Below are 8,551 nucleotides of genomic sequence, written 5' to 3' on the forward strand. Positions count from 1 at the left end.
AGCGCAGTGTTCACAAAATAGGGGGCATGCACCACCCTTGGTAAGGGAGGGAGCCACCTTCAGACTCGAGGAGGGGGCAGGTGTGAGTGGGCAGTCGGGGCCACACGCCAATCCCACCACCGCTTCCCCCCGCGTCTGCCGGGGCCCGACATCGCGGCAACATTCACTCAACAGGTAGCACAGGGCCCAGTGGCGAGCCTGGGGGACGTGAGCCTCCAGCCCCTACCCTGCCCGGAAGCCTCCACTGGGTCCATCCTGCCCCACTGCTCCCCGTGTCCCCCCCACCCCCACCTCCTCCCAACGCAGACAAGGGGCGAGGGATGGTGTGGAGGAAGGGGACAGACTCGGCCCAGTGTCCTGAGACACGGCCAGGAACCGACGAAGGCTGATGGGCCGGCCATGCAGGGGTGTGGCCCCAGAGGGACCCGCCCGTGCCGCACACCCCACGCACACCCCCATCCCGGCAGGTTTCCCGGAGAAGCCAGCGGGCAATTTGCATAAGATTCTTTGCAAGTTAATACCAGCCTCTGATAATGATCTCGGCATGGCTGGAGCTGAGGCGGCTGTTATAACACTAGGTAATCATATTTTAAATTATGTTTCCCTTTATAGAAAGGTGTTGCAAAAACACACAGACATGAAATCTGTTGCAGCCCCCTGCCAACCACCTGACCAGATTCCCAGCGCCACGGCTGTCACTGCAGCACGGGGGCTGGCGAGACCCGGGCCGCCCGGGCCAGCCCCGCGCCCCACACTGCCCGGGCCTCACCCGGGCCAGGGGTGCGTCCCAGCAGGGGCACCGCCCAGATCTGAACCACCACGGGCTCCGGCCACAGTCAAGGGTGAGTCCGTGCAGAGGAGTTAACGGAGCACCTAGGGCGCGCTCTCGTCGGGGGTCCCAACTCCCCTGGGGGTAGGTCAGGGGGGCGCTCCCCATCCCCACAGCCCCCAGCCCCTGCCTCGTGCTGGAGACTCCAGTGCCCACGCCACCAGACTTCCAGGCGCGGGTCGTGTGGCGGACGCGGGATCCTGAAAACTCAAAACCAAAACCATCGGCGCTTCCAGAACTTCCCTGTTGCAGCCCCTCACCCAGCAGCTGGACTCGGGGACCCAGCCCCGGAAGGCGAGCTCATCCTTGACCCCTGCACACCCACAGCCAGACTGCGGCCACGGCACACCCTCCCGCCACGGGTGAGCCGGTCCTGGTGTGGATGCAGGTCTGAGCACACGGCCACACTCGGTCCCCCTGGGGGTGCCGCAGGAGCAGGGCCTGCGTGGACGGTCACCCACAGGGATGCAGAGAGGACCGAGGCCAGGACCTGGAGGAGGCAGGGGGCCCACGGCCGCCACCAAGGGGAGCCCCTTCTCTCCTTTTCTCTTCATGCAGGAGCGGGGCCCACCACTCAATCTCTATTTTCTTAAAAGCTTTCTTTTTTTTATTAAAAAAAAAAATCCAATTATAGCACAAATCTCTCAGCAGGGGTCAGTGTGGAATACGAATAACTAAAGTTAATGGACATGACACAGGCAAGATTAATGCCTAAAGGGTTTGAAAAGTTGTGTGATGCAGATTTCATTAACATTTTAATTGTAATGTATCTTTTTAATCTTCTCTCACCCTAATGGCTTTATATGGCCAAAAAAACTGCTGACAACAACAAAAAGTATCAATATACAAAATTTAACAAAGGCACTTAGCAGCGCAATGGAAACTAAATTAAAGGAGCAAAACTATGTTAACGCTGTGATCTTTAACAGCACAAAAGTCGGAACGGAGCAGAGGGGGCTGCTTCTCCTTTCTTGGAGTTAGGAAGACAGGCAGATGCCCAGGGCTAGGGTGGGGACGCCCCACCCCGGGGACGCCCCACCCCCCCACCCCCCACCCCCCGCGGGACCCAGGACAACCCGGGGGGCACAGGGAGCAGACTTCCTGCAAAGGCCACCAGCAGCGCGGGGAACGCCCGGCCCCTTCCCCACTAGCTGGACTGCAGGCAGTGTCCAGGAGGCGGAGGGAGGGAGGCCCTCTTCCAGAAAATGCCAGCCATCTCTGGGGATGGGGAGGGGACATCTACGGCTGTCACCATAATGAAGGGGGCATTCTGTGGGGCAAGGGCTGTGGGTGCAGACGAGCTGGCATCCCGCCCCCAGCCCACAGTGAGGGGCCCTCGGTGGCTACGGCCTCCAACTTTCAAAAATGGCGTCTCAAGACATACACTTGGCCCAGACTACCAAGTAGCCAGGAGATTTTTATTTTCAATCAACAAACACTCCTGGAGCACCGAACCTGTGCCTGCTGCTATATCTGATGCTTCGCCCCAAGTCCAGCTGCCCTCAGCACGCCCTCACCCAGCGCCAGCCCGCCCTCGAGGGCCTGGGGGCTGGGCCTGATGCTGGGCCCGGGACACAGCCCCACGGCCGGCGGCCGGGCTCACTGCTCACCCCAGTGACTATATATGGGCACTTTCAGGCCCCTGCGGTCCCCGCCCCTGGCCCTGCTGCTTCCCAGGCACACAGGCAGACACGGGGCGGGGCCCAGGAGCTCCCGGCCCATCCATGGCCATGTGCCCTCCTGGATGCCAGGGCCCAGGGCCAAGAGGGAGGGGGAAGATTCCTTCAGAGAGACCCAGAGCCAGCCTCTCCTTTCCGTGGGACCAGAGACCAACACCTCAGAGAAAAGTATGCCTCCATCCTCCCTGGAGACTGGGACGCAGCCTCCCCTTAAAGGGGCATGAACCCCTCACTGGCTCTGGTCCACTTCCAGGGAGGGGGCATCTCCACAGGGCCCCCAGGCCGGGCCTGCTCACCTTCGGGCCTTGCAGCAGTAGCATCACAACACAGGCAAGGGTGGGGCTCAGAGGGGGTATGTTACCCACCCAAGGTCACAAAGCCTTGAGCCGGATGTGACCTGACAGAGACCTCAGAGGTCCTGCTCCCAAGGGCCTCCTTGCCCAGACCCAGGTCCAGCCAGTGGAAGCTGGGGGCGGGGCAGGCCCCAGAGAGCCGGCGCCGCATCAGATTCCAGCTCCGTTTCTCCTGCTCAGACAGGCTCCCAGGCCCGGGCAGGGGCGAGTGTCCCCCACTGTCCATGTCCTCATGGGGGCTGCCCCACTCTGAGGATGCCAACCACAAAGGCAGCCACCAGGGAGCTCGGCTCCCAAGTTCATGTCCCAAACACCTCTGTGCCTGCCCCACCTGCTGAGACCCTCCCCCACAGGGCGCCTCCTTCCAAAACCTGAACTTTAAATGACAAAGGCCAGAGGCCAGGGCAGAGCAAGGCCAGCTCCCAGTGAGCAGGCAGCTGCAGGTGACAGACACAATGAGGGAGCCGGGGCCAGCCGGGAAGCATACTTTGCAAATGATCTCATCGAGAGCCAGGCCTGGTGAGAGCAAGGATTTGCTAAAAGAGAAACAGAGGTCGCCAGGATCCCTGGCTGCTCAGGAGGCAGGGTGGGTGGCAGTGGCGCCTCGGGCCTTGGCCTCGCTAAGGGGACTGCTTCCCCCAGCCAGCGACCTGGGTCCCTGGAGCCCAGGATGGCTGGGGGGGGGGGGCGGGGGCGCGGGATGTAGCCTCCCAGGCACAACCTCGGCGGCTCAGGACACAAGGAAAGAGGGAACGTGGGTGTGGCGGGCCGGGGAGGACACACAGGCTTCACCCAGGGCCACGGTGTGAGGGGGTCACTCTTATCTCTGAATTGGGGTGAGGACACCAATGAAGATGCTGTCTCTGATCCTAAATTCCGGCCCCACCTGGAAGTACCCGAGGGCCAGACTGCTCACCTCGGGGAGGACCAAGGGGATGCCCGGGAAAGCGTGCTGGACGCAAATGAGGCATTCGGAGAGGCCTGGGCAGGGTCTAGAACGTGGACGGGCCGGGCAGCGCTCTCTGCAGACCCGGCAGGCGGGCAGGCAGGCAGTGAGAGGCCCTGAAGCCCCTCACCAGCCCCCAGTCGGACCCCAGCCCCAACCAGACTTTACAAGCTCCCGAAGTGGGGCTGCCCACAGCCAGGAACAGCTCTGGGTCCAGCCAGGGACCGGCGGCCCCTGTCCCTGTGGAGGGAGACACCCCTCCAACTGTACCGAAGACATTGCTCCCCTTCAAAAGACCAGGCCTGAAGGCCAGGTTCCTTGGGCCGGGACACCCCTCGGGGACACCGGCCACGGGAAGGAGCCAGGCCCAGGCCAGCTAACACGATAGATCCTCAGCTGGAAGGCAGCTTGTCTTGTCCCAAGAACGCAGCCCGGGTCAAGCTCCCCAAGCGCGCCTGTTAAACGGGGGTCTGCAGGCTCTTGGGAGAAACACGCTGGAGAATCAGGAGCGAAGGGCCGTGATCTGGGCCGCAGTTCCCGCTCAAACGGCTCAGCAGACGTTCCCCACCCTGCCCCCAGCCAGGGCAGCTCATCTCACCCCCCACACCCCAGCAGGACAACAGAACCCAGGGAGGGACCAGGCCGGAGAAGAGCCAGGCGAGACGGGACAGGGTAACCTGGAAGGGGGCAGATTGGCCATGGACCGCAGGGACAAGACTTGCTTCCCCGGGGTGGAGGGAATGAGGCGTCAGGTGCCTGAGACTCCGAACCCTACAGATGGTAAGTGCAGTGGATGGCACCGGAAGGCCCAGGGCCTGGAGGGAGTCCGTGTCCGGTGCAGCCCATACCTGGCTCTGCATTCCTGGGAGCACAGACCTCAGAGGAAGAGGCGGGGGTGGAGCCCTGGGAACATCCTTGAAAGGGTCAAAGCCACATTTCTTACTTTCTGTCCCAGGAGGGGTCCCAGGCCCACCCCAGCCCAGGGTGCAAGTCAAGCACGCTGAGCCCTAGAGGCAGAGGTGCCCGAGGAACCTAGGCTGTAAATGCCAGCTCAGCACTTACCATCAGCACCGTCTCTCTTGTATGAATAATGCATCTCACGTTTTCGTTGGAAAACAGAGAGAGGCTTTAAGGGTTCTGTTAAAAGTCACCCACGAGCCCACCTCCCAAAGACAGGCTCTCTTGAGTGTCCCAGCACATCCAGGACAAAGAACCCAGAAGCACTCCGGGTAGCCAGGGTGGCCTGGCGTCCCCGTGTCAGAAAATGCACAAGCTTTTTCTCCTGGTCCAGGATTCTGCAGGAGGCTCGGAACGGCTGCAGAGCAGAGGCCGGCCGAAGCCGGCTCCGAGTCAGCGCGGTTTCAGACACCACGACCGGCGCCCACACCGCCTGGGTGTGACCACCGAGAACCGATCTCTGCCACTGAGAGGGGACGAGGGATATCCTGTTCTACCGCTGTGCCCCTTCCAGACAGCCCACCGAAACAGCAGGGGACCAACCACCCTGGGTCTCCCCCTCCCATCTCCTTCACTCAGGCTCCAGCCGAGGTACCAACAAACGGTGGCTTGTCCCACGGGAGAGCCAGCGGCCTCCTGGGAGGGGTGGACACCACAGAGGGCCACGGAGAGACGGGGAGGGGGTTTGTTGGAAGATGGAGGGCAGTGCCCGCTGCTTGACCCTTCACCTAACTCCTTGTTTCCTCATCTCTAAAATGGAGCCAACACTTGAAGATACCTCTCCTGGGGTCTGTGCGGGGCTTAGACGACACCCCGCACGGAGTGCTGAGAAGCACCTGTGCCGAGACCAGGAGAACCGCGTCCTTTGTCATCAGGGCAAACTGGGGGGAGCGAGGGGAGAGGGGTCTGGAGCTCAAGAGGGAAGCGGAGGGGAAGGTGGGGGGATGGGAAGGGGAGACCTGGAGAGAGACCCGGACCAGACCAGACGGGTACAGGGGTGTGCGTGCAGGGTGCTCAGAAGACCAGCTCTACCAGATGGCCAGCCCACGGAGGGTGCTCTCCCCCCGCCCAGCCCCCCACCACACAGGACAGGCTCAGCTAGAACATACAGCCAGGGGACACATGGCTGGATGCCCAACAGGTCCCTCCCTCGGACGGCCCAGGAGGGAGGGGCGTGTCCCCGGGGCCGTGTCCCCAGGCCGAGCCCACGCGGGTTGCCCACCCCAGAGGGCTGGGCTCCGTCCGTCCGGTCGGGGGAGACCTAGTGTCCCGAGCGCCCCGAGAAACCCGGCAGGAGAGGAGACGTTCGGAGCCCGGGTCCCCGCTCGGCGGGGCGGGGCGCGGCCCGGCCCGGGCGAGCGCCTCCCCAGGCCCGGACGCCGCCGGCCAGCTCCGCGGGCGGCGCGCGGCGCGAACTTGGGCACTGCGGCAGGCGCGGGCGGGCGCGCCGCGGAGTTCGCGGGAAGTGCGGCGGTGGGACCCGCGGGCGGCGCGAAGTTGGGGTACCTGCGGACGCCGGCCCGGTCCGGCCTGCAGCAGGAAGTGCTCCAGCGGCCCGGCGCTCCGGCTCACATGGACTTTCTCCGGCCGCGCCCAGCACCGGGCCGCACCGCGGCGGGCGGGGCGCGCGGGGGAGGCGCCGCGGGCCGTTTAAAGGGACAGCGCGCCGGCCGCGCGCGCGCACTCGCCGCCCTGGGGCGCGCCGCCCCGCCGCCAGGTGGGCGCCCTGGGAGGGGCAGGGGCGGGGGGATCCCTGGCCCTGGGGTCCGGGGCGGTGGGGGGGGGCGGCCGTTCCGCGCCCCCTCCGTGCGCCCCCTCCGCAAACTCCTGGCGTGCGACTCTGCGCTGGGCACTGAGCCGGGGCCGGACGCGGGAAGGGCAGGGGCGCCGACCCACACCCTTTCGAGGTGTGGAGCCCCCGGTCCTGGGGCGCCCCTTCCCCGCGGCGGCCGCGCTTGCACGGGGCAGGCTCCGGGATGCTGGGCCAAGTGGGGCCGCCGGCTGGAGCGGGTACGCGGCCTCGGCTGCACCGACGCTCCGGAGGCCGGAAAGCGGGGACGTGGGAGCGCCCTTGGGCGAAGCGCGCGTCGCCGGCGCCTCCTGCGCGGATCCCGGTAACTGCGAGCTGCGTAGACGCGGCGGTCTGCTTTCAGGCCCGGCGTGATCCGGGCGCGCTGACCTAAGTTAGTGACTGCCACCACCCACCCCACCCCACCCCGCCCCCCGTGGCTCCCGGTTTGCTCGAGGTCACCCTCCAGTGGACAGAGGTGAGGTTTTAAAACAAGTGCGCAGAAATAGAATCAGCCACAAACCGGAGAGGACCCACAGAAGGCCCCCTCAGTCGCCCCACCCTAACCTGAGGCCTGGGGTCAGGACAGGCTGCAGTGGTCCTCCAAGACTAGACACCTCCTGGCTCCCTCACCCCTACAGGGTCCTGGCAGGAAAATGGGGGTGGCACCAGGACAGTGGTCCTGAGCATGGCGTCACCAGGAGGACGGGGTTGATGTGAAGAGCAAGATGCCCACCCCCACTTCCCCCCCCCCCCCCGCTGAGCACATTCTGGGCCCCTTGGGGGTCAGAGGCTGGGGCTGAAGCCCTGCAGGACAGTTGACCAAGGTCACTCCTAGGACAGTGGTCAGAAGCCTGGTCTAAGTACTTCTGTCCCCAGTCTCATGGTAGGTCCTTGACCTTGATCGTGGACTGACCCCTGACCCGCAACGTGAGGGTCTGCACAGAAAGCTTCCCCCCACCAGCTCACTCCTGCCTTGCCCTCTGGGCGATGGGTATGAACCCTCGAAGACTCCCTGGGCACACCCCCAGAACCCCACTTAGATCTAAGCTTGTCCCAGGTCCCACCCCCGCAGCGCAGCGCATGCCCCAGCCTGCAGGGCAGTCTGACCGTCCTGAGGGGCCTCTACCGGTTGCCGGCACAGTCACGTGGATTGGTGTGTGGTCCCAGCCCAAGAGGTGAATGGAGAGAGTGACAGGTAACGCCACCCGCTCAGCTTGGGGACCAGCTGAGGCCCTGGGCCGGGAGGGAGGCCATGCGTTGGCCTAGGGCAGCTCAGCAGCCCCAAGGTTGCAGCTAGCTACTAAGTGTTATTTAGGATCTCGGGGCCCTGGGAAACCGGGGCTTCTGCAAGCACCACCTGTGAGCAGAACATCTAGCTGCTTCCAGGCAAGGGGTCAGGACTCAAGAAGCCCTCCACGAGGCACCAAGGTCCTCCCCTGCCCAGGGCTGGGGTCACCGTGTGGATGGGGTCTAGAGGTGAAGATGGGCAGGGGTGCTGGCTGTCGTACACACTCCCGGTGGGAACACACTCGCCCGGGGAGCTGGTCACAAATTTGCACGTTCCAGTTGTTTTCCTCTCTTGTATTTTCTAACTATTAAAGAGATTCTTTCTTCTTTAATGAAAGTGTTGATAAGTTTTTAGAAGACAACAGATAACCAGAAACCCGTCCCAAGGATAAGGGGCTTCGGTGCAGTTTCACTGTGCATGTGTGCGCGTGTAAACCACACTTGCACACTTTCAACGCTACCGCTGAATACCTACCAAAATCCAGGCCTGTGCTGCACGTTCTGTGTGTTATCTAACTTAATTTTCACAACAGTTCTATGAAGTTGGTTCTATTCCTGTTTTACTTACGAGAAGAATGCAGCTTAGGAAGGAAATGCAGCTGGGCTGGGGGTCCCTCACGCCGGGTCCCCCAGCAGGCAGGGTGGGGCGCGGTCCTGCGAAGCCCCACGCCTCCACCTGTGGACCCTTAGGACTCTTAGACGTTACAA

The 8,551-nt window shown here is 63.5% G+C and overlaps 1 protein-coding gene across 2 annotated transcripts in view; it reads right to left on the reverse strand.

Moving 5' to 3' along the window:
- The window catches only part of NACC2 (NACC family member 2), a 68,808-nt gene extending 62,409 nt beyond the window's left edge, over positions 1–6,399 (reverse strand). Inside the window, exon 1 of one of the 2 annotated variants that reach the window (XM_089914006.1) lies at positions 6,271–6,399. The gene's annotated coding sequence lies outside the window, so the exon portion shown is untranslated. The remainder of the gene's footprint in view (positions 1–6,270) is intronic. The other variant, XM_022578228.3, reaches the window with a different exon arrangement.
- Between the last annotated feature and the right edge of the window lie 2,152 nt (positions 6,400–8,551).

Source organism: Delphinapterus leucas, chromosome 6, assembly GCF_059928025.1.
Source record: "Delphinapterus leucas isolate spDelLeu-1000000601 "Yukka" chromosome 6, BTC_Dleu_Yukka2, whole genome shotgun sequence".
In the NCBI taxonomy this organism is placed as follows: domain Eukaryota; kingdom Metazoa; phylum Chordata; class Mammalia; order Artiodactyla; family Monodontidae; genus Delphinapterus; species Delphinapterus leucas.